General features: G+C 40.0%; 1 long non-coding RNA gene across 1 annotated transcript in view; it reads left to right on the top strand.

Annotated features, from left to right (window-relative positions):
* Positions 1-22559, top strand: part of LOC114011759 (uncharacterized) — a 43075-nt gene extending 20516 nt beyond the window's left edge. Inside the window, exon 3 of the long non-coding RNA XR_003553814.2 lies at positions 20295-22559. This is a non-coding gene — a long non-coding RNA (uncharacterized LOC114011759). The remainder of the gene's footprint in view (positions 1-20294) is intronic.
* The last annotated feature ends 1044 nt before the right edge of the window (positions 22560-23603 follow it).

Here is a 23603-nt window from a genome sequence, read left to right as displayed (position 1 = left end):
TGCTAAATTATTTTTCATGTTTAATTTGAAAATGGTATTGAATGCTTGTGGGGTTATCCCACTTTGGTAACATAAACAGCACAGTCCCTCTTAGGAAAAAAGAAGCCACCATATTTTTTTTCCCAAGAAATTGTCAGGATGCTTAACTTTCTTGTAGCTGGACATTGTTATGTTTGCTCACAACTCTTGTTGTGCTGCTTGGTTCTTCAGCTGCCTGCTCCACAATAGCAGAAGCTTCCCAAATGCCTTCCTCCTTGCACAGTGCCTTCTTGCACACCCAAAGCCCTTCTTGCTCATGTGCTACCTGCCTCTAGTGGCTTCTTCAATAACCTCCTTTTCTGTGCTCTCTGAAGGTGGCTGAAACTGTGTCACACCACTTGGTCCCCAGCGGTCACTGCCATGGCATGAGGCCAGGGGTGGGAGGCAGGGATCACACTTGGTGTTGCGGGAGCAAGCGTTGAGTTCATCTTCCCTTCCCACAGAAGACAATGCAGACAAAATGACATATTAGGTGCTGGTGTTAGTTGATATTTGCTTTTGTAGGGTCAAAGGCCTGGGATGGGGGCCTGGGTGAAGACTTGCATGTGTAACAGTGCCCCAAAACCAGCTGGGTTGTTGAAATGCAAAAAGCAGCATGGCGCTGGAGGGTGTTTTGGCTTAAACCTGTGTTTGTTCTTAAAGGCATTTTGCTGCCTTACCCTTGGCCTGAGTGTCTTGGCTAAGGTACAGTGTAACATACTCAGCAGTTCAGCTGTTCCTTTGCCACATGCTGTCACTTGAGTCCTTTTCACATAGTTTCTAAAATCATCCACAGGAATTATTACAGTAATTTCTTTTTAAAAGGGAAAATAAAACAACTTTCAAAAAACATTACCTGGAAGCAATTTATTTGTTTTAATTCCAGATCCTCCAGAAAATTTATTTTTTACATAGTCTTAAAATGACCTATGTGTTGATATAGTGACAGTTCTAAAAATAGAAACCAAGTAATGGAAAGAATTAGATTTTCATTTCCGTAAATCATAAACCAAGTGTGAGTATTAATTCAGAACACAGTGTATTAAAATTGCTGTGACATGACAGCAAACTGGATTTTCTGCTAAAATGCCAAACTGTCCTCTGAAAAAGTTGTAAATACAAGGCCAACTTCAGAAAAGTCAGTGTTTATGAATTAATTATCAAAACCATGTGAACTACAAGCTTTGCAGCATTTTCTTATGAAAGCTGCCTACATTGGAGAAGATTAATCTACCTGAGAGATATTTTTGCTGTGTTTATCACAAAATTTGGTATTTTGGTTTTTCTTTGCTATTTGTGTTACGGAATATTGATTCAGAGCTTAAACTTGGTGAGTATATGAAATCAAAATGAAAGTCTTTCTCCATAGCTTTCTGCCAATTTAAGAAAGCAAGCCTAGCAACTGTTGTCAGTAAGGACTGATTATTTTTTATCTGACCAAAATCTTATCTTGGGCTGCAGCACCTGATCGAAAGTTCATACTAACCTTCCTCTTCTTGTATGTTTATAGACTGCGGTTGCCCTCTGGGCTGTGCCAGGGCTTGTCATTGCTGACAGCATCTCCTGCTGCACTGCAAAACCTCCTTCAGCCTGCTACAGGCACCTGTAGCCCAAGCAGGTCTGCCTTTTAGGAGTGCTGGGCAGTCTGCTGGCTTTGGCTAGGTTAGTGGATAACCTGCCACCACAAGTGTGCAAGAGCAGTCTGGCTGAACTGCTAAAGGTCCTTTTTCTAATTAGCTAATGGGTTTTGTTTGGCTTGTGAGTCAAGCAGAGATTGCCTCTGTGTAATGCAAACGTTGATCTTTTGGCTAAAGCTGGTCGAACCCCAGGGCTGAAGTGTCTGTCAGTGCTCAACTAGCTAATAGTGTGAGAATACAGAACAAAAGTGTTAGTTTATACCAACTAATATTAGGTATTGGTTGACTCTATGAAGCTGTTGTTGGGCTGTCTTTATCAAGAAATAAAAAAAATATCTAGAACAATGTATAAACTAAGAAAATGCTGATTGTTTTGAAGTAAAACTGTGATCTCAATTATGAATTGCAAAGATCAAACTGGGTTTGGTACTGCATGGATTAAATCCCGTGTCTGAAATGGGAATTGAAGCTACTAATTTAAAAATGGATCAAATAAAAGGTGAATGTACCTCAATGTCCAGAATAAGAGAATTTTGGAAAGGTGTAGAGAAACGCTGCAGATTGAGAATTTTTGTAAAAGTAGTTACACAATTTAGGGAATGGTTAGTAACAAAAAAGAGAGCTAAAAAGTCTTTCAACAAATTTTGCTTTTATCAGTCAGGGATGTTTTGAAGAAAAACCCAACAGACTGAAACTGTGGAACACACCACTGTCTCAGAGACGCTCAAAGTGAGCGCAGCTCTTAACCTAGTCCATAAGATGAATTACCAGTCCCTGACGTGATTGCCCCATGGTCTCAAGATTCTGATTACCACTGTTTTGTCTTGCACTTTTGGGTTAGAGGCCCTCTTTAACTCTTCCATTCAATAGGTACTGTCATGACATACTGAGCCTGTCACAGTTGAAGAGCCGTAGCAATCCTGTGACTATCAACCACAAGTCAAGGACAGATGTTTCTGCTGCACATCCTTAGGTCACAGGCCTAAGAATTTCTGTCTGAATAAGTCACCTTCATCTCTGCTTGCCTTTTGGGGGGCAGCTAGCCAAGTATTTGTAGCTAATAATCCTTTGGAATTACTTTGGCCCATGATTTGGTTCTTATCAGACAGGAGCTTTAAGAAGCAGTTGTTTTCCAGAAAGAAAAACATGTCAGGATGAACTCGTGGCTCTTACTGAAACATAATTTTTTTAGAACTGTAGATAGGACACAGCCTTCTGAGGTTTGCTTAGATGTCTAGTACTTTCTCCATGGCCAACCTTTCAAAAGAGTTACAAAGGATGATTAATTCTCTCTTCTACCACTGACCAAAGCTGAATAACAAAACATGCACTACTATAGATCAAAAATCCCATCTATTTATAGAAATTCAGAACCAGACTCTTTGAACTGACATATTTTTTTCTAACTAGCACTGTATTTTTTCCAAGATGCTCTTGTTTTCTTATGTTTTAAAGGCTCAGCTAATATATTTTTCTCCTATTGATATTTCCAAACACAGGTTTGTTGTTTGTTGTACGTTATATGCTTGAAAGCTGTGTCATTCCTGTCATGCTTCTAGCTTTTGTAGAAGTAAAAACACTAAGAGGTGCTTCTTCTGTCCTCTGCTTTCAAACAAAAAGAAGTGTAAGTTTGTAGAGGAATGCAGCTGGGTTAATTAACAATATACAGCTGTGGGCTGGCTTCAGGGGTGGTGGGTTGGCTGAAGTGGATAATGTGCAGTGGTGGCTGGTTCCTGCTAAGTGGTTAAATAGGTCTAAGGGGTAGGGAAGAGGGTCCCTGGATGAAGAGAGACCTGGAAGAAGCAGAGGGAGGAGAGACAAGAAGGATGCAGCAGAGGCAAGAAGCAGGGTGGACTGGCCTGAGAGGATGAAGGAACAGTAGATGAACTGTTGAAACCTCATGAGGGATTGGTGGCTGTGCCGGGGCAAGGCATGGGAACTACTTATTGAAGTTAACCTGGTATGGGATGGTAAAAGTCTTGTTGCAGCTTGTTAGTTTTGAGAGTGCTGCAACATTAGTTGTGCGGAAATCTCAAATTCTTAAATAATTACATCCATTTTTCTCATACATGTACACTTTACTGAACTAAAAGTCACATTATTGCTGTGAGAATATCCTTTCTGCAATCCAGAGCTTCTGTTCTAGCCTGTGTGGGTGTACCCAAGCTCACCGCTTTGGGGACCAGCAGTGACAAAGCTGTTGAGAAGCCACCAGTGTGATGGCTTGGCTTCTGCAATTTGTCCTGACCCAGCCTCACTGCCATGCAGGTTAAAGCCACTGGAAGTACAGGCAAGTCTGAATTTTCCTCTGAAAGCCTGTATAGTTGTACACTGTTTTTGTGAGTGTTGCTCTGGTGATTTCCACTTCTCCAGTTTCAGAGCTTCTTGCCAGTGCAGTACTGTAAGGGTGACCCTCTGCAGTTCTACAGATTTCATCCACAGTCTGCCTGTATGTGAACCAGGTGGTGAAACCATTTTTATGCCTAGAAATTCTCCTGTAAGAGAACATATTACTCTGTAACATCATTCAGTGGGTGCCAACTGCTACCAATTTGCAGTTAATATATTTTCAGATGAACTGTGGTAGGTGAGCAAGAATTAAGAGCATCTCTAAAGTGCTGTTACATGTAGGCTTGGAAGTCATGGGTGTTTACACTTTGAAAAGGAAGGTGTCCTGAGGTGCAGCCTCTTTTCTTTTTGCCTTCTAACCCTCTGACTACAGTTAAACCCAGTTCTTTCCTCAAAATCCTGCCTGCATCCATCTGTTGGGGAGCACCAGCCTCACCTCATCCAGCTTATCTGGCAGGATTTGGTGGATAAACCAGGAACAGTCAATAATCTGAGGTAGTATTGTCATTAAAAACCTTCAGGCTGTGCCATGCCCCATATGAATAAGACCCAGCGTGGACTTGACTGACATTTTGAGCCTTTGTTGCTTTTAAATTCCAGAACACCCACTGTGTCAAGCTATTACTGTCTCGGGCAAGAACATATTACCCAAATGTGGGGTGCAGCACAATATCAGCACAGAGGAGACAAGGGAGAAGTATGCAGAGCTCCATTTGTGTGCACATGTACACATAGTTTTCCATTTATAGGTATTGTAAAGTTTATCACCCTTTTCTCTAGGGTTTGGAACTCTGCAGTATAATTTGCATATTAACAATGCAAATCTGTAACAGACAAGTAATATATAACATTTAAGCTAGAAAATATTGAGGCTAGAAAATGTAGATGTGCTTCATATCATACCAAAGCAAGTAAGTCAGATTATTTTTGATTGCTCTATTGAAATAGATATGTTTAATGTAATGTTTACAATCAACCTTTGTAAAGCGGATCTCACTCTTGGGTATTTTTATAATTCAAATTTCTGGCTTTCAGTTCCCTACTTTAGCCATCTGAAGCAGTTGAAATGACACAAATGTTTTAAGAAAATGGTTTATCCTCTACTTTTACTATCTTGCATGGGTTATTTTTTAATATTTACCAGGGTTGAATATTTGTCCTTTTAAAATACTCAGTACAGTTCTAGTTCATGCAAGCATAATATGCTTAACAAGAAATAATTGGAAGTAATTTACATGTAAACCAATAAGGAATGATTCTATCCAGTTTGACACCATGTGATTATAACTTGGCCTCCAAAAGGACCACCTGAGAAAGTATACATGCTTTAGGTTTCAAAAATATCTCTACAACATATAGCGGAAGTAATTGTATTTGACCCACTATTGTGAAACTGAAATAAACTCAGAATTGTTAGGCTGACTGTATTTAAAAGCACTGACAAGCTCTCTTTGAAATTAATTTGTCAAGCAGTTGGAATAATAAAGATTTTCTGCTAGAGCTGTTTTCAACAGCTGAATAGTTAAACCAGTGAAATGAAACTACGACATGGTAGAAGAAAGATAAACTGGACTGGGTGGAGCGTATTGTGATGGTTGTCATACCAGAAACTATTAGGAGGGCTTGAAGGATTAATTGGATAATGTAAAGGGAGCAGGAACCAGCAGAGAGAAAAATGAATGTTTTGGTTTTGGGGTTTGTTTTTTTTTTTCTTTTAGGAAAAGAATGTGCGTTTAGATCACCTGTATGAGGAGGACCTATGTAATGCGTGACACACCGTTCCATGAGGCAGCATATTTTACAGTCTAGCAATTAAACTGATTTTTGCATTTAGTGGTTGAGCTATTTGGAAGTCAAAACCACTCTGAAAGATCGTGTGCACACAGAAGGGGAATTCTTGCCATAGGATTTACATACTCATGTGAGTGGGATTTGGAGCAGCAAAATGAATGTTGAGTGTCTTCCTCTGGGAGGAGTTTTGGGAAAAAAGTTAAGATGAGATTTGCATCTGCAAGGCCAGGAATGTAGAGAGTTGGGCTAGGAAAACAGAGGCCAATGTGACGGTTCATCGTCTGGATAGCAACAGAAATTACAAGGACAGTGGAAGGCAAACTGTTTAATCAGTTGTGCATGCTTGCCTTCCTACCCCCACAGATCACCCACCAAGAGTAGATCCCCTGCTGCTGTGTGAACCGCTGCCGTTTGCAGTCTGTCTGGGAATCCTTTACTTGAAGTTTATAACCTTGACATCATGGGCTTAAGTGGAAGTTTAAATAATATTCTTTATCCGTTACCCTTAGCTCTGTTGGACCTGGCTTTTATTCTTTCCGTAAGCTGATACGGGTCCTGGCATGTGAGACTGAGCATTTGGGCAGAATCCTCGATGGTGTAGATACCCACGATGCCCGATATTCTGTCCTTTTGCAGGCTTGCAGTAACCAGGAGCTACAACAAACACACCTACTTCTGGTTATCACCTACTGTTTTGTTACCCTAAAGACTGTAAAAAAACATAGCAGCACTTATTTCTTATTTTATTTTTGTTCTTTGGGTCTTGCTGTTTTCAGGAGAACTTGGGACTTATTAATGTGGTCTGCAGGCATATTTATGATCAAACATGTTGAACAGCGTAGCCTGTGCTTTGACATCAGAGTTGATGTGGATTACACAAATGTAGATAATCAATAGCAAAAATTCCAATAAAACCTTTTATATTTTTATTTACAACAAACATGTCCCTGCTTACACCAAGGATTGGCAACATGAAAAATGCCAAGGTGCTTTTTTTTTTCCTGGGTTGCTCTCTTAGTTCATTTGATAGAAAACGCCACCTGAGGTTTTTGCTAATAGAGCAAAAAACCAATTTCAGTAATTATTATAATGTTCTTTCCACAAGTCTTTACTACTACAATCCCAAAAATGAGCTAAACTCAGCAGCAAGGTGGCAGATCTTTCATTTCTCTTCAGGAATATCATGCCTTTCCAGTGGTTCACAAGCTGGTATGTGAACAAAGCTAAGAGCAAAGGATGATGCACTCTTTTAAGGAAAGTGTTGTATAGGGTGGTATCACAGTGAGAAACTCTGTTTTGGTGAATCTGTGCTCTGACATTACCAGGCCAAAGAAAGTTGCAGCATGTAATATAAAATCACCACTAGATGGTACTTCTCAACAAACTATAATTGACAAAACAGCTGGTCCTTCTGTAATTGCCTTCAGGCATGAGGAATGGCTTCTGAAGGGTTGTGCTTATTTATATATGTTGGGGTTTTTTTTCCTTAAGTCATCATTTTATTGATTATGTACAGGTCTGAGTCTTGGGGAAGTGGAATGTTATTTAATCTGGACTTTGCAAATGGTCTGCATGGTGTATTTTATATCTGTAACACTTTGAAGCAAAAGACTCAGGCTTTTCGTGTTTCCTTCATGGTGTAAGGTTTTGGATCCCCTCTTCTTTACTCCGTGTTGGGGAGGACTTTGCCAGGCCACAGTGTGCTGTGCCTAAGGTATGAGTTTTGCTCCTCTGAGCCAGTTGCGACTTGAGCTAGCAAGGGTCAGTGTGGGAGGTTTTCCTTGCTTAGCCAGCCAGTGAAGCTTCCTGGGCAAAGGAAATGAGCATGTTCCATTTATTTAAAGGATGGTAAAGCAATTTTTTTTATGTGCAGTGATTTATTTCCTTGTTTCAGAGTCGTAGGGGTCTCAGACCTTTCTAAACGCTGCTCTCCTTGCAAGCTGATAATGTTTCTCATCTGGGTGCAGTATTCCACTGTTTTTCCTAAGAACATACCATCTCTGTGTGTGTGTCTGTGTATTATGCTATACAGTAATAAAACACTTTTATTTTCATAATTTTGCAACAGTTGGTTTTCTCTATACAAGGAATGTTATTATTAAAGTGACGAAAACAGTAAATTTCAGCTATGTATGAGATACTCATATCCATGAGACTGACTCTTAAAACTGGTTTAAATTAAAAATATGTTCGAGATAATTTAGTTTAATCTTGCTCGTCAGAACAGGAATAGGACTTGACATTAATTTGTATTTCATTCATAAAGCCCATTATCTAATCACTTGTAGGATTCACTTAACTCCAACTTTAGAAGAAGCTTTTTATGACTTTTCAAGTAGGTTCTTTACAAGAGCCTTTTGTTGTTCTTGCAAGTAAACATCGCATTAAGTTTACAAACACTCATATAGGGAGACCTATTCAGTAAGAATGCAATGGCTGTGCTGAAATCAATTATTTAATAATATTTAGCACCTTCCTCTGTGATTCACAGTGCTTTACAAAAGTCAAAATATTTTCTTTATTTCCATGTAAAAAATGCAGAAACATTAAGGATCTATATTCTGAAACCAGGATTTTCCAACTTGACAGGACTAAAAACGTAATTGCGTTTCTGCTTGGGGATGGTGGAAGGTGCTGGCACGGATTTACTCTTGAAAGAATGGGAAGTGCTGATTTAGCTGTAACCAAAAAGGTTGTCTCTTGTCTCTCCAAGCACTTCTTAAGCAAAGGAAACTATGGCGTGAACAAGAAAGTATCTTCCCTCCTACGGAGCAGGTAGAACTAGCATCAGGTTCATCCTGATACCAAGTGGGCCTTAGGAGGAAAAAACTTGCTTCTTAGGACTGAAAGAAAGGCAATGGGGCATCTGCAGCTGATGCTGCCAGAAGATACTGTGCTTTTCAAGCTATTTACACTGCTATATTTTATTCTGGAGATGGAAATTTCACCAAATCCAATATGAATCTTTTTACTGTTACCTTGATAAACCAGCTCCGGTTGTCTTTCCACTCAAAGAAGCTCCTGTTCTGTGCTTTTGTGTTTTCAGATACTTTAAATTTAAAAAAAAAAATCGAAGTATTGATACCATCACTTTTTATTTCTTTGCTTCCAGTGCTTTGTTCTCCTTTTTTGTCTGGCTAAGTTTCATTCATGTCTTCAATGTTTTCATCATTTTCAGAACAGTTTCTCCTATAATTCTAAGTAGCATTAAACCATTGTAAGAATTATCCCAGTGATTTAAATTTGCACCACTTCTCCACTGAAATGAGTGTCTTAGTAAGATATTAGCTTAAAAGCACTTCTATTGTAAAGAAATACCTGTAGAACTGCAGTGTCCTACAGTTCTAGTTTTCCCCTCTAAAATTGCTATGAAAATGGCATAAACAAAATGCCACATTTTGCTGGTTTTGTTTAAAATGTAATTATTTTTCAGGATTGTAAAAAAAAAATACTCCAAACCTGAATTAAGGAAATTGCTATAAATTATAACTCCCTTTTGTATTTGTGCTTTTACATGTTGAAGATCATGAATTACAGAATATTTACTTTTATGAAAGAGCAGGAAATTACATGTATGTCCTCTCTGCGCTTTGCATTACAAAAGCAAATAGAAGTTGTTGCAAAGTCTAAGTGGTATTTATTTGTTTTTCAAATAATGTGGAACATATTTTTCATTATTGTTTTCCTTTCAGGTCACTGGAACTCTTTTAAAAACAAAGAAATTTATGAAATTACTTCTGTTTGTGTTGGATTTCTGTGAAACAGATATAACCTCCCATAATAAGCCAATACTGTAGTATTACATTTTAAGAATGCATATTTATTAAAATACTGATTCCATAGCGCGCACGCATGCTTCATTATTAATTGCCAGTGGGGAAAAAAATATCTTTTGTAAATAGAGCTACAAGACACCTTCCTGCTTCTGTCTGGCATGAAGGCATTCCTCGGCTGGACAGGCAGATGGCCTGAGGTACTGGTTCTCAGAGATACCAAAGCGTATGGAAGAGGCTGAGTAAAATCTAAGAATGGAGGATGGAAGGTTTTGAAGAGCATTCTGTCCTGGCTGAGCCTGCACCTCCTGAAGAAGTTATGGTTAACTTAAATGGATGAAGTAGGAAGAGTTTGCTATCCCGGGTGTTTTAGCCCAAATGTAGAGCTCAGACATTTTTATAAGTGAACCTCCTGGCAGTGTCCCCTTACTGCACCTTGGTTCCCCTTGTAGAGCCATCTCAAAGCATGTGTGTTGGATTGTGCTGGGAAGAACCACAGCTGGAAGATGTGGTCCCAGTGCGTACCTCATGAACTAGGGATGCTAGTCAGCATTTGATCCATAGGATCAGGCTAGCACTGAGTAGAACTCCTGAAATGTGTTCTAGTGTGGGGACCAGGACATTATCACCAACTGTTTCAGCCATCAGGCCATGCTGCTTGGGAAGGCAGTCTTCATTTCAGGAGGGGGTACATAAACAGCCCAGCTGGCAGAGTTTGTTTGTGGGGCTGGTGGTGTCTAGTGGGAGAGGAGGAAGAATAAACCAAACTTGTTCATAGATCATACGGGTCTGTTCACTTGGGGGGGTTGGGGCAGAGAGCTTGCGTTAAGTGGTAAACTTTAGAGTTCCTAAGTAATCTGCTTGCTTTATGTGTTTGGATAAGCAGCACTTTACATTTGTTGTCAACCACAACAATGCTAGCATTTAAAATTCACTTGTTTTCACGTGAATGGTTCTGAATATTGGCTGACTGCTCCATGTAAGAAACAACGTAGAAGACAATGAACACAGCCATGAGGAACATAGTTAATACATTTTCCATTGCTGTGTTTTCTTGTCCTGTATACCTTTAGCTCTCCTCTAGTTTGGTTTGAAGATTTTTTAAATAGTGATCTTATTACTTTTTTAAGTATGTTTTTATTATTTTTGTCAAGCCTTGGAGTCAGGACAGGCAGAAAAAGCTGTCCATAAACATGCTTAGATATAGCAAATACCAGAAATAAAATAAGAGGAGAAACATACGAAAGAATACAAAATTAGTTTTAGACAACCATCAGCTATTGAAAGGTTTATTTTCTCCTAGTACTGAGAACTGCTATTGTTGTTATATTCACTTTTTCCATCATCTCGGTCAGCGTGAGCCAATTTTTTTTAATGGTGAGAACTAGACACCGATTCAGTGTCTGAAATCACCTTCTGGTGTCCTCGTGGAGATGACTGGGGAGGCTTTTTTCTCCTGGGTGTGCTGCTTTTATGTGCCAGAAAGCCTTTCCTCCCTGCTGTTGGTAGCACAACTTCTCTGCTTGAGATACTCAAATGCCAGTGAAAATAATTCAGAAATTTCTCAGGAGCCTGCTCCTCAGGTATACAGAATCCTACCCCACTGTCACATGTGTTGATGGGGTTGGAGTTAGAACTGGAGCACTTGATCCATCTGCTTTTAAGCAGAAGAAAATAAGTGTTTATTTGTAATGCAATTGAAGGAGGAAACGTGTTGCAACTGATCAAGATTTGGAGCTGGACCTGTTTTTGAAAGTGGATCACAAGGGTAATACTACATTGTCATCACCTGTGGGCTTGCTCAGGATCCTTTGATGCCTCCATTCCCCTGAATACTGACGTGGGTGAAACACCAGAAGACAGCTCTGTGATGCCAGTCCTCTGCTGGTGTGACATGTTTGAAATGAAGCCAGAAGCTCATGAGCACCGTCGGGCTGAGGGTGCTCTGCCCACTGCCCTGAGGAAGCAGGAGCCCGACGGAGGGGTGGGCTCCCCTCGCTGCTTGTTATTCTGTGCAGAGTCTGCCTTACTGGCTTGTTTTTTAAAAGTGCCATTGGACTCAGGTGTGGGCAGAGATAACACTAAGGCTTCTGTGCTCTTCCTAGATAGTATTTTTCTAGCTCCTTTTAAGGATAGTATTAAAACTTCAGGCTTACTAGCCATTGATCAGTTCCTGCCCAGTTAGAATAATTTGCTGGGTGTACACTGCACTATCCTTAAGAAACAATTATTTTAAAAAGGTTAAAAATGGTGACCTTGGAGATGCATATATATGTGTATTGAGTTTGGTTATCCTTGCATTTAAGTCTGTTCATACTTCAATACAAATAATTTATTTTTCTTTGTTGGGTTTCTGGATGGGGCGAGGAGACCATTTTTTCTCGTGTGGGCCACAGCGTGTTTATTTTCACCCCATGTTATTAACTTCCCCCAGCCAAATCTAAGGCAAAAGTCATGAGAAAGGTCATATGCCTCCTTGGCCTCCAAAAGTCTGCCCATGAGTGCCAAAGGGGACTGTGTGTCAATGAGGGGGCTTTTTGCAGCCAGCATCCCAACTGAAATCTGAATGCTTGTACTCTTTTGGGCTTGTGGTGAGCTACTGCTGTAGCTCTGTTCTTCATTACAGGAGAATAACTGCAGACACATCAGCCGAACTAAAAATATTACTGAGCCATTTACTGTTGGTATTTTACTTTTTTTTTCTAGGGTGCACAGTGACTCAAACGTGTAAGGTTATGCTACCTGAAGTAGACGTATGTATAAACCTAATGCCGGTCAGAGTCCTAACTGAATATATATACCGAGGGATCAGATATAATTTTGATTAGGAGCATATTAGTCTAATCATTAAGAATCATGCAGTTGAATAGATGATATCAGTTTGCCAGCCTATTCTGAGCTCACTCTGCACATCCAGTTAATGCTAAAACCCAAGTTAGAAACCATGAGTGACTTCTGTGTGTTAAAACAAGGAGTGTATGGGTGGACATTTGGAAACACTTTTCCTGCTGAGGTATAACACATTTCTCTGAGCATTTCAGTGCTGTATATAAACAGACAAAGTAGCTCAGGGCACTGTTTGATTTAGATGACACCATTTATCCATCTAAAGTTGGAGACATTTAAAGTATCGTGCTGTTTGACAATTACATTCATAGCCTGTTGCTCTAAAATATAAGGAATATCTAGTTTTATCCATCAAGCGTAACTAGAAAGAGTTATCCCTTTTGACATGAAGGGGTTGGACAAAATTGTGTGGTCTTGTAAGTAAATGAGGAGTTGAGGATAAAATCTGAATGTTTCGGTTTGAAAATTTATAATGCAACCATGGCTTTTAAAAGGAATGTGCCAAGTCCTGAACCCCAGGATAGAAGTCAAGTCTTTTGGTTCCTTGTTCCCACTGATAATCAGTTATGTCAAAAAACCCTCTTTCAAAGCTTATTTTCAGAGCCAAATGCCCTTAGTAAGCCTTTGTCTCTTTTTTTCCTTCTTTCTTCTCTTTACTGCTCTTTTCTTGACCTCCTCCCGTGACCCAGACCTGCACACAGTAATAGCCATGACAGGAGATGACAAAACACTTGTTTGGCACGTGCTTTCATTCTTGTTGGGACACATGCTGATCTGGGGCTGCCAGCACCTCTTTGTTTTATGAAAAAATGTTTCTTTTAGCTGTGTAAAATACAGGAGGTGGTTATCTCTGCACATCCACATCTCTGAACTTTAGGGAAACACTGAAGGACCTGGATTAATATTATTTGTTTCCTACTGTTCAGTTTAATAAGCATCATTTTTAAATCTAGAAAACCCGGTGTCCAGACAAAGAGATTTCACCATTCCTTCAGAAAACTAAACACCTTTCTTTGATTTTAAGGGCCTTTTCAAGGTAGGAACAACTTTTTACAGGCATCAGCTGAAAAATCACTGGAAGCTCTGCGCTGTTCTAACGCCCTTTCCACCCGTCTGTGGTGGTAAGAGATTACAGCAAATTGCCTTGCATTCCCTTTTCCCACAGGAAATGTTTGTGCTATATTTGTATCAGGAAACATTTTATGAACAGTTTTAATCCACAGTGTGCCAAGAGGTAGGAATGGTGATGGATTCCATGGAAAATGCCTACAGTCTCAGCTAATGTGACTTTATCTTCCTCTACCCACCTGTTTCTTACCACTAATATTTTCAGCAACATATTTTTGCAGTAACATTTCAGTCTTTTGTCAGGCACTCTCAAAAGATTTAATAATCTAAATTTTGTCCCTCTTGACAGTAAACAGGTACACATTACTTACTCTTATAAGATTCAATCAGGAATAATAAAATCTGGCTGAGTTTCAGGAAACAGATTCTCTGAAGCTTTTTATTGAAAATTGCATTGCTGTGCATTCACCTACGAATGCAAGTAAATACAGAAGCACAATGGATACTTTATGGCATTAGTAGACCAAGTCCAGAGCAATGCGGTTTTCCTCAGTGATATCAAAGCCACAGTAAAACTAACTGAAAACCTCCTTGAGCAGCAAGAGCATCACCTTCTGGCACTGAAGAAGAGGGGTGACAAAAAGCTGAGTGGCTTTAGGAACATCTCCTAGACATAATAGCAAAAACTTGCACCTTTTGTTGCATGTAGAGTCTGTTTTCTAGTGAAAATAAGGTTAACATGCAGGAGTTTGAAAGAGAATGATGACCAGAATTTGTGTAAGAAAAGGGGGAAGGAGAAAACCACAAGGGTAAAATAATATGTGGTCAGGGCTGAGGAGATGCCAGCAGAGATGCGAAACTGTGGCAGGAGGGAGAAGCACGAGGTCTACAGGCATATTGAGGAGACTGCGAAAGCAGAGCGCCTTCCAGCCAACAGGGCAGAACATTTAGTGGGCTTCCATATGGGGCAGGTGCCTGAAGGGACTGCAGTGTTTAATACATTTTTCCATCCAAAATGATTGCTCTGTCAGAGATATGTGTTGCCTTGTTGGTTTGGGGTTTTTTTTTTTGTTTGTGTTTTTTGGTTTGTTTTTTTTTCCCTTTTAACTCCCCTCTTTAACTTCCTTTTAACGCCCCTTTCCAGCCTACTATTCTGGTAAAAATCTGGTTTATATAAACTCTACATATATATTCATAGATATGCACATGCCTATGAGTCTACACCTTGGATATACTGTTCATATACAGAATCTGGTGTGCACTTGTTTTGAAAATAATTCCTTATGATTTTTCATAGGTATAATAATAATATACTATGTTTAGCCACTCAATTCACAGATCAGTGCCATCTGTTGGTAAGGTTGCCTGACTCACACCTAATAACTTGTGCTGCACTGTAACAATTCCAAGCCAAACATTTTTTTTTTCTTGTTTAAAGTATTTTATTATTTATCTTGTTGTAATAAACCCATCCTTTACCACAGCTAATGGCGTGCAGATGGATGTCATCATGCTGCTTTGCTATTAAACCCATAAATAATAGAGAAAACAATGATTATGCTAGTAGCTAGCAATTGCATCTCAGTTTTCTATTATACTTTCCTAGGTTCTTTTTGTGTTTACATGTATTTTTATGTCTCAAGGCAAGCTTATTCTTTACTGCAAAATTTCCAGGCTATGTAATTTCTGCATTCTCATCACAATTTTTCCCAGTTACTACAGTACTTTCTCAGCCAACTCTTCTGTCATGCTTGACCCCATATGTTTTGTGTTCTGAGGCTGTTTAGAAAAGGAAGCCAAGGGGCTGCAGATTCCCTAAGCCAGTTTGCTGCCCTTGATTTTGTGTTTATATACATTGTGGTTTTATGCAGATACGGGCTAAGTGCCACCCTTACTGTAGCCAAGCAGCTTCTTGATTGCCTGGGAACATGGGCAGAGCAAACTCATGTCTGGCTGCAAGAGACTGCATAGGCTTTCCCTGTGTGGAGATCTACATATTGGATCAAACTTCCCACAAAAACAGGACCTGGAACCAATTTCTTCTGAGTTTTTATAAGTTTTAGCTTCCAACCCTGACTTAAGCATGCAGCTCCATTTCTACAAAAAAAAGTACTGTATAAACCCATGTATTATAGCTAAGGCTTTCTTCTGCTGCTGTTGTCTTATTTATCAGCTTCTTCCCATACTTTAAGGTATTATCTCCTCCATCTCTTGAAAAGTTGTTCATGATCAGTACCCCAAAACATCTGACACTGCTATTATGTCCAATATATATCACCTCAATAGCAGATAATAGCTTTCAGAACTGACATATTGACTTACTAGCATTTAGCTTTCTGTAAAACACCGGTGAGCTCTTTTAACAGACTATTAGCACTAGATGTAGATGTAGCTACAGCTTCTGTTTTCCAGCCTGCTCCCCTTATCAGCAATGGACAGCATAGGAAGTGATGAACATAGATTGCAACAAAAGGAAACTCAGGTTAGATTTGCAAGAAAATAGCTTTTGTGATAAAGACGCTGAAGTATTGAAAGAGATGGAGAAAGTTTTGAAGTCTTCATTGTTGGGAGTCTTTTACAAATGTGCTATAAATGTTGTGGTTCCTGCCTTTGGGTACCAGAGAGAACTGGACCACCTCTGGATTCCAGCACTGTGATTTTACTGTATTTTAGTAAGAAAATGTCTGTCTTGTGGGTTGGTTGTGGGTTTTTTTGTTTGTTTGTTTGTTTGTTTTTTTTGTCCCCCTTTCTTTTTAAGCAGTTACAGTAGTTTGCAGAGGGAAGAAGGGAGGAGACAAGACAAGAGTTCATGAGAAATGGGTTGATACTACGAGTGGTGCATATGAGCCTGGTAACCTGTCCTGTCCACCCTGTCGGCCAGACTCTGGTCAAGCAAGTAATTTTCAAGGAATGGGTTAGAAAGGTGTAGGAGGTGAGACTGTCATACCGGTCCACGTGGGCATTTTAAAACAATGTTTGAAAAGGTCAGTGTGACGACTTCTTTGGGATGCAGCAGCCTTTTTCAGCTGATCAGAGCTGGGTTCTTCCTCTGGGTTTTTCCCTGGACCTACCTGTGTCATAACAAAATTCTGCAGCTGTTCTTGCCTCAAGGGGGAGGTCAGAATTCTCCCCAGAATGGATACACTCCACCTGCTTTTCTGCCACCACAAGGGGGAACTGATCGTTGTGAAGGGCAAAATAATGACTACTTTCTTTGATTTCTCTTACACCAAGGTTTACTTTACACGATATGTTTTTAAATGTATTTGATATCTATGGTGAGGGTAAAGCAGAGGAAGAAGGGGAGGGTGAGTTCCCTCTTTGTAAACTGTGATGGTAAAGCTGTTTGAATCAGACCCTACGAGTGAATCTCATAATTACTTACTCATGTCAGTAAGCACATCGTTTTCTGTTTGGAATCATGGAAAGATCTCAGGGCACTTTTTTATCTGTTTGTTTGTAATAAGTGAACCAATCTTGCTCATTTAGAATGAACAGGTAAAACTGCACTCATGTTTCTACTGCAAACCTTCAGTGAGTTACTGAAGTGCTGCTGCCCTGTCCTTCCTGTAGGGAAAGCCTAGAAATCCCTCTGTTAAGCATTATGCTTTGTTCCTGCTGGGCTTGCTTATTTGGTTCTTAATAAAGTTCATGGCATAGACTGAAGCCCAGCTTTGTAACAGCGAAGCAGCTCTTCAGCCAGACTCTGTTTTAACCCATGTCTTCAGAACTATAGCAGCAAGGATTTTCCATTAATAGGAAAAGGGGTCCTGGGATGTTGCCCTACAGCACCTTTTCCGTACCAAGCTTGGGTGTCACAAATGTTTATTGGGTGTGTATATTAGGTTTATACTGCTAATAGTCTCGACTTTAAGTCTTTCCCTCGTGTTTATCAGAAAATATTCCTAGTTCCATTGAGCCATGCGTTTCATTATCCACTTCTCCCATCATCACTATCATCACCAATGCAAAAGTGACGCTTGGGTCTGGAGAGGGCTTATCCACAGCAGTTGGATAAGATGGCAAAAGTTGAGTAAGACTGATGCTGGGCCAACAGGAAGCCATAACTTAGACAACTTTGTGGTAATTCAAATACCAGACAAGTGAATTTTTCAGAACATCAGTATCCCACAGGGACATAAAATCTCTTGGTTCCCAAGTGAAACAAAAAGAAAATGCATTGTTTTATTTTTAACCACAGGAGACAGGGAAGAGTGTACTGAGGCAGGCCCTAAGATGGCCACATTGAGTCAAAAACTCAGTTGCCATTGGCCTTGCGCTGATGATGGTTTTGCACTAAGAGTAGAGATTACTCTGGGAACCCTTCTCTGAGATTCTGAAGAGGCTTAGAAGGAAGGCTTTTTGTCTCTTCACTTGTAAATGTTTGCTGCATGACTCAAGGCTAGTTGTGTGACTTTCTGGTTAGTTTATCTGCCAGCAAAGTGAATGTAATACTAAATTGTATGACTATAATATTAATTTGAAGTTCAGTTGTTATATTTAAAGTCTTTTGAAGCACTGGAATCTACATATAAATGATCCATCATAAAACACTTGCAAGATTTCTTCTGTATCTTTAGATTATAGAACTGTTTTCTTTTTCCTTTATTTCTTCTTCTTTTTTTTCTGCCTTTTTTTCAAGGATTTATATCCCTGACTGTAACAGGAATTTTTAGAATGGAAAACTTAAATATATTGTATCCATGCCTCAATTTAATTTGCTTTTTATTCTCCTCTGAACATATTCTTTTCAGACCTGGAGTTCCATCAGATTTTTAGATCTTAAGCTTTCTGGTCATAGATGAACGTACTATTTCAGGGTATGGGGACCCCTGTACCCCAGGGTACAGGGTTCAGAGACTGAATCCTTGATGTTTTGTTCTCTGATGCTTTACAGACTGATTACTTCATTGCTTTCTAGCATTCTTTAAGGGTCTGAAACAGATCTGAAAGAAATTGAGTACCTTTCTGGTTTAGTCACTGAGTGGTACTGAACGGTTCTGGCGTTCGTCACCTTGACAGCTATTCTTTGGTTAGTGTAATGAAGGATCAGCTGGAGCTCCAGGCTGGTCACCGGGAGCAGTGATATTTCTTTTCCGCGATACAATTATTTCTTTTTCTGTCATGCAGTCTAAGTGAGTTTCCTGCTGCTTAAATCTCTTTGCAACTCTGGTTCGTTTGTTTGTTTCTGTTAGATGTGTTAATAGGTTATGCTTACTTTTCAGCTTTCTGAATTATTTCAAACTTTTTGCTGTCACTTTGTTTTTGTGTGATAGTTGTTTTGCTCTCTTTCCCTCCCTGCCCTAAGTCCTACTTTCACTGTCATCTTTTCAGTTCTCTTACCTGCATCCTTTTCTCAGCCACCTGCGCCACTGCCTAGGCACCAATCCTGTGAACACCACTTAAACAGAACTATGTGCTGAATGAGCCTTACTGTTTGGCAGATGAAGGAAGCAGACCACACATGGAGTGACCCGTACATGAACAGAAGCACTTTTGCCTCTTTGCACTTTGTGAGCTACATGATTTTGTTGCTCCGAATTCATGTCATCAGTTAATTATCCTTATTTTTTCTCTGTGTGCAGCACTCCCTGTTGGAAGAACTGTTTCCACTGAAATCAAACCTCCATTAAAAAACAAAAGGTACTGACAGATCGATTTGAGTCAGGGACTAAAACCCCACAACTTCCAGAGATGTTTATTCCAAAATTATTTTGGTTTTCTTGATTTCTTTAGTTTTCATAATTTTTCGTTTAGTTTATTCTCATTGGACTAGCCTTGGTTTAGTCAGTTTTGAAAACATTTTATACGGAATCTCTTGTTTCTGTTGTATTGATTTATAAACCACATGTAATAACTTTCACCTTGCTCTTCTCCTTGTACCTGTTCTTTCTTCTACAGGTTGCAGGATTTCCTCCCCCCCGCCTTAATCTAAGCAGAGCCTTTATTCACACTCTGAACGTCTTGGCTTTTACCTTCATCATCTTTTATATTCTTCCTTTGTTCTGCGAGTCATTATGGCTTTTGTTAAAGTGCATATCATAAAAGAAAAATGGAGGTCTCCCAGTCCAGTTTCCCCAGATTATTCTGGCATTGTTCCGTACTTGGTATTTTTTAATACTTTGTCTATTTTTAAATATCAAAGGACACAAAAGTGATAGTTATCTTTATTAGAAAATTATATAGTAGCTTGATAGCTCCCTAACCTATCTTCACGTTCAACCATTTTTTCTCATTAATGCTATTTGCATATTGTACTTCTAAATTTGTAAGACCTGCAAGAATCCCCTTCTTTTCCAATGAGTTTAAAAATATTCTTTCTTGACCTTTACCCTATAGCCATCATTTCATGTCTGCCTCTTCCTACTCAATTTTTTTTTAATCTCTGTGGTCTGTTTTTGTTACTAGTATTAGTCTTTTCTCTGGCCTCTTGTTTAAAGCTTTGTCTTTGTTAATTATGATGGATTTGAACAGTTCTCTTCCACTGCAACTGAATTGTTCCAATGCCTTTATTTGCATGGTGCTGAAGATGAACACATTTTACTTAGTGGTCCTGCCAGTCTCTGTGGAGAAGACTGGATTGCAAGGTCATAGTAACTGATCATCAAATTAAATTGACAGTTCCGACAATGGGAACAAAAAAATAGTGCCTGCCCTGCCTTTTGAGATCTTTCACAATCTGCAAGGAAACATGGAAGTGCAGAGTAAGATACTGATCCATTTCTGTGGAGGACCAAGACCCCAGGAGGGAGAACAAGCTCCAGCAGGTTCCCACCTCACATGCAGTTTCCTCTCTCTTCTTTATCTCCAGAATTTATGAACCTGGCGGTACTCACCTTGAAAGACACCTTGCCAGCAGCTGTTTTGGGATGTGTCTGTGGAGCAGCCTAAGAGGTGATTCTCTCCAGGGATTTGTGCACCCTTCTCTTGGATAAGTCCCCACTTTGTACAAGTGGAGATATCTGCATCCAATCTAAGGGATGACACAGCTGAAAAAAGAGAGAGATTTGGGGATTTTTCTTTCAGAAACTTCAGAGAACTTCAGGACAGGTGGGACACATAAGCCACAAGCCCCCTTCCATTGCCAAGTTCTGCTGCAGTGGATGAAGACTCTGAACTTTGTGGTAGTTGTTGCTTCGAAGAGCAGGCGGCTTTGAAACCTATGTCTCTATTAGGAAAGCATACGAAACAGGGAAGCTTAAATCAGGCAGAGTGCTTTGATGTTCCTGAAACACCAGGAATGCTCCTGTCTAACCCTGGAAGTGAATTAGAAAGGTAGAAGTTGGGACAGTGTTAGGGGGCTGAGCTGGGTGTGATAAATGTCTTTGGATGGATGGACCCGACAGCCTGGAGAGCCTGGTGAACCTCTCTGGAGTTTGAGGGGCAATAACAAACAAGGGGCAGGGCAGGAGGGAGCAGGTTATTTGCTGGGAGATGTGGGAGTGCTGCAGGACTAGGGAAATAGACATGTTGAAGGGACCGGGAGGAAGTTTATGTTAGGTCAGCTTACAGTTCTGGATTTTTCTTCACTAACCCTCTCTACTTAGCTCATTTTTTTTTATTATTATTTTTTTTTTTTAAAGAGTGCCTCATGGACTCTACCACAGCTGGACCAGGGATAAGGAGAAAAAATAATTGGAGGCTCTGGGATATGTGTTTGGCTATTCAAAAATGTTTCATCATTAGTGTTGTTCCTGTAATTGCTAATGACTTACCATGTCTTAGATCTGTAAGTCTGCCTGTTTCTGTAACTCTGCCTGTTTCTTCCATTTTTGTGCGGGTTACAGATGGGAATTTTCAACTGCTGTCTGTTTTGGTATCTCCATGTTGCCATATTTCTCTCTGTGATTTCATCATAGGTTGGACACATTTAACTTTAAGAAACTGAAGAGAGGGATTTTCATGAAACTCTTGATTTCTTTACTAGGAAATTGGTTAGCTTTCCCAGCCTTTAAATGCTCTCTGCACAGTCATTGCATTTTAATGAATTGACCACTCGAACACAGATGTTTTGGTTTTTCACTTCTAAAGCAATGATGTAATTAATGTTCATTAGCAAACATTGTTTCTCTGTGGGAGGGTCTCTATTTGGTAATGTAATTTGTTGCAGGAGGACTACTGTCAGCCAGCACCCCCAGACCCCTTCCTGCAGGGCTGCTCTCCAGCCACTCCTCTCCCAGTTTAGACTGGTGCCCAGCATTACTCTGTCCCTGGTGCAGAATCCAGCATTTGGTCTTGTTCATTTCCATGCTGTTGATGACTGCCCGATGCTCCAATCTATCCAGAGACCTCTGCAAGGCCTCTTGTCCCTCGAGAGAGTCAGCAGCACTTCCCAGTTTAGCATCATCAGCAAACTTGCCAACCATGCATTCAACTCATGCATCCAGATCGCTGACAGAAAGATTGCATGGAGCTGGCCCTAGAATTGAACCCTGAGGAACAGGATCCCTGTTCCTGGGGACTGGTCACCAGCCAGATGTAGCCCCATTCACTGCAAGGCTTGGCGCCCTGTCCTTCAGCCAGATCTTCACCCAGCACACTATCTCACAGTTGGATAACTTGTCCTGAAGGATGCTGTGAGGGACAGTGCTGAAAGCCTTACTAAAACCCAGAAAAAACTCTGCCCACAACCATTCCTTCACACACCAGGGGCTGACCTTATTGTACAAGGATATAAAATCAGTTAAGACAGGAATTTCCCTTTGTGAACCCGTGTTGACTGTGCCTGATGATCACATTGTTCTTTAAAAGTCTTTCAATAACACCAGCATGATCTTCTCCATCATTCTTCCAGGTCCTGAGGTTAAAGATAGTTTGTTAAGGTACAACTGTGTTGATACTGCTTAACTTTATCTGAAGAATGTTTACAAAATAATCCTAAAAATAGTTCTAATCTCAAGGTAGGATGTGGAGACTCCATGCATCACAAGACTGTAAGTGGAGCACCATTGCCCATCCAGAGGAAAGACAAATTAGGTCTCTTTGGATGGAAGGTGGACAAATCTCCCCCTTCTTCCCAACTTTAAGGTATTTCAAATTGCAGAAGTAAGAATAAATGTTCACACATCTAAAGGCACATATCTGCTTTGGGAATGAATTCATAATGAAAAGAAGATGGTGGTTGTTGGGGTTTTTTTGGTTGGTTGTTTTTTTCTTCTCAATAATTTCTAGATTAAAATCTAGATTCTAGATTGATCATAAATGGTCTCTTTCTGCTAATGCCTCTGCTGTGTACTGTGGCAAATCACTCACTGAGCCACTGCCTGTTCATTTTCCATCATCGTCTTCACTGGGCTGAAGGTTTCTCTTGGGCCTGAGATCCCAGACTCTGAATTGGTGTAACTTGTTAGAACGTTTTCTTTGTAGGAGTTTTTACAGACTGAAACACAACCTTGGTTGTGCTTCTCTCTCTCTCTATTTTTTTTTTTTGAGTATCAGCTAACCTGCTTTTTATGTTACAGTGATGTTACATTGAGGCTTAGTAAAAGATTTATTCCTTTAGTTTGTTTTCTGCAGTGGTTTGATATTTTGTGATGTATGTAAAGGCAGCTGTTCACAGACACAATGTATATTGAAGCAAAGTGATCGTTTGCATGAACATTTTTCATACTGGAACACTGCTTTTTGGGCTTAACTTGTGAAATTGTTTCTCACAATATTCCTACCTGAGGGGAGGAGAACAAGGAAGAGAAATCTCAGAGAGGCACGCTGCTCCTGCAAGTCACAGCTCAGCGTCTCACTCTCAGCAGATTTCACATGAGTTTGTCCTTCCTGCATGCTTACTGAGGCTGAAACTTCAGACCTCCCAAGGCTCACTTTCCTTGATTTGATCCCTTTTAGATGCTTCACAGCACACATGCTCTTGTAGGAGAGTTAGTTTCTCCCTGACCAGTATTGGGTTTAGCCACTGTTCACAGAATTCCTCCAAGCAGGAAGGTTTCTAGCGGGGAGCATCGTAGGAGATTGCTCATAAGATACTTAGGTGCTGACAAGCTTGTGACTTTCCTTCGGTGCTGTGATACTTCAGAGTTTATAACACTTAAAGCTTATGGTTTAGGTCTTGCTGTGGAGTTTTTTGGTGGAAGAATATAGGTAGAGGAAATATTTCTATACCAACTTC

Source organism: Falco peregrinus, chromosome 5 (genome assembly GCF_023634155.1).
Source record: "Falco peregrinus isolate bFalPer1 chromosome 5, bFalPer1.pri, whole genome shotgun sequence".
Taxonomy (NCBI): domain Eukaryota; kingdom Metazoa; phylum Chordata; class Aves; order Falconiformes; family Falconidae; genus Falco; species Falco peregrinus.
This window is presented reverse-complemented; position numbering and strand designations above follow the sequence as displayed.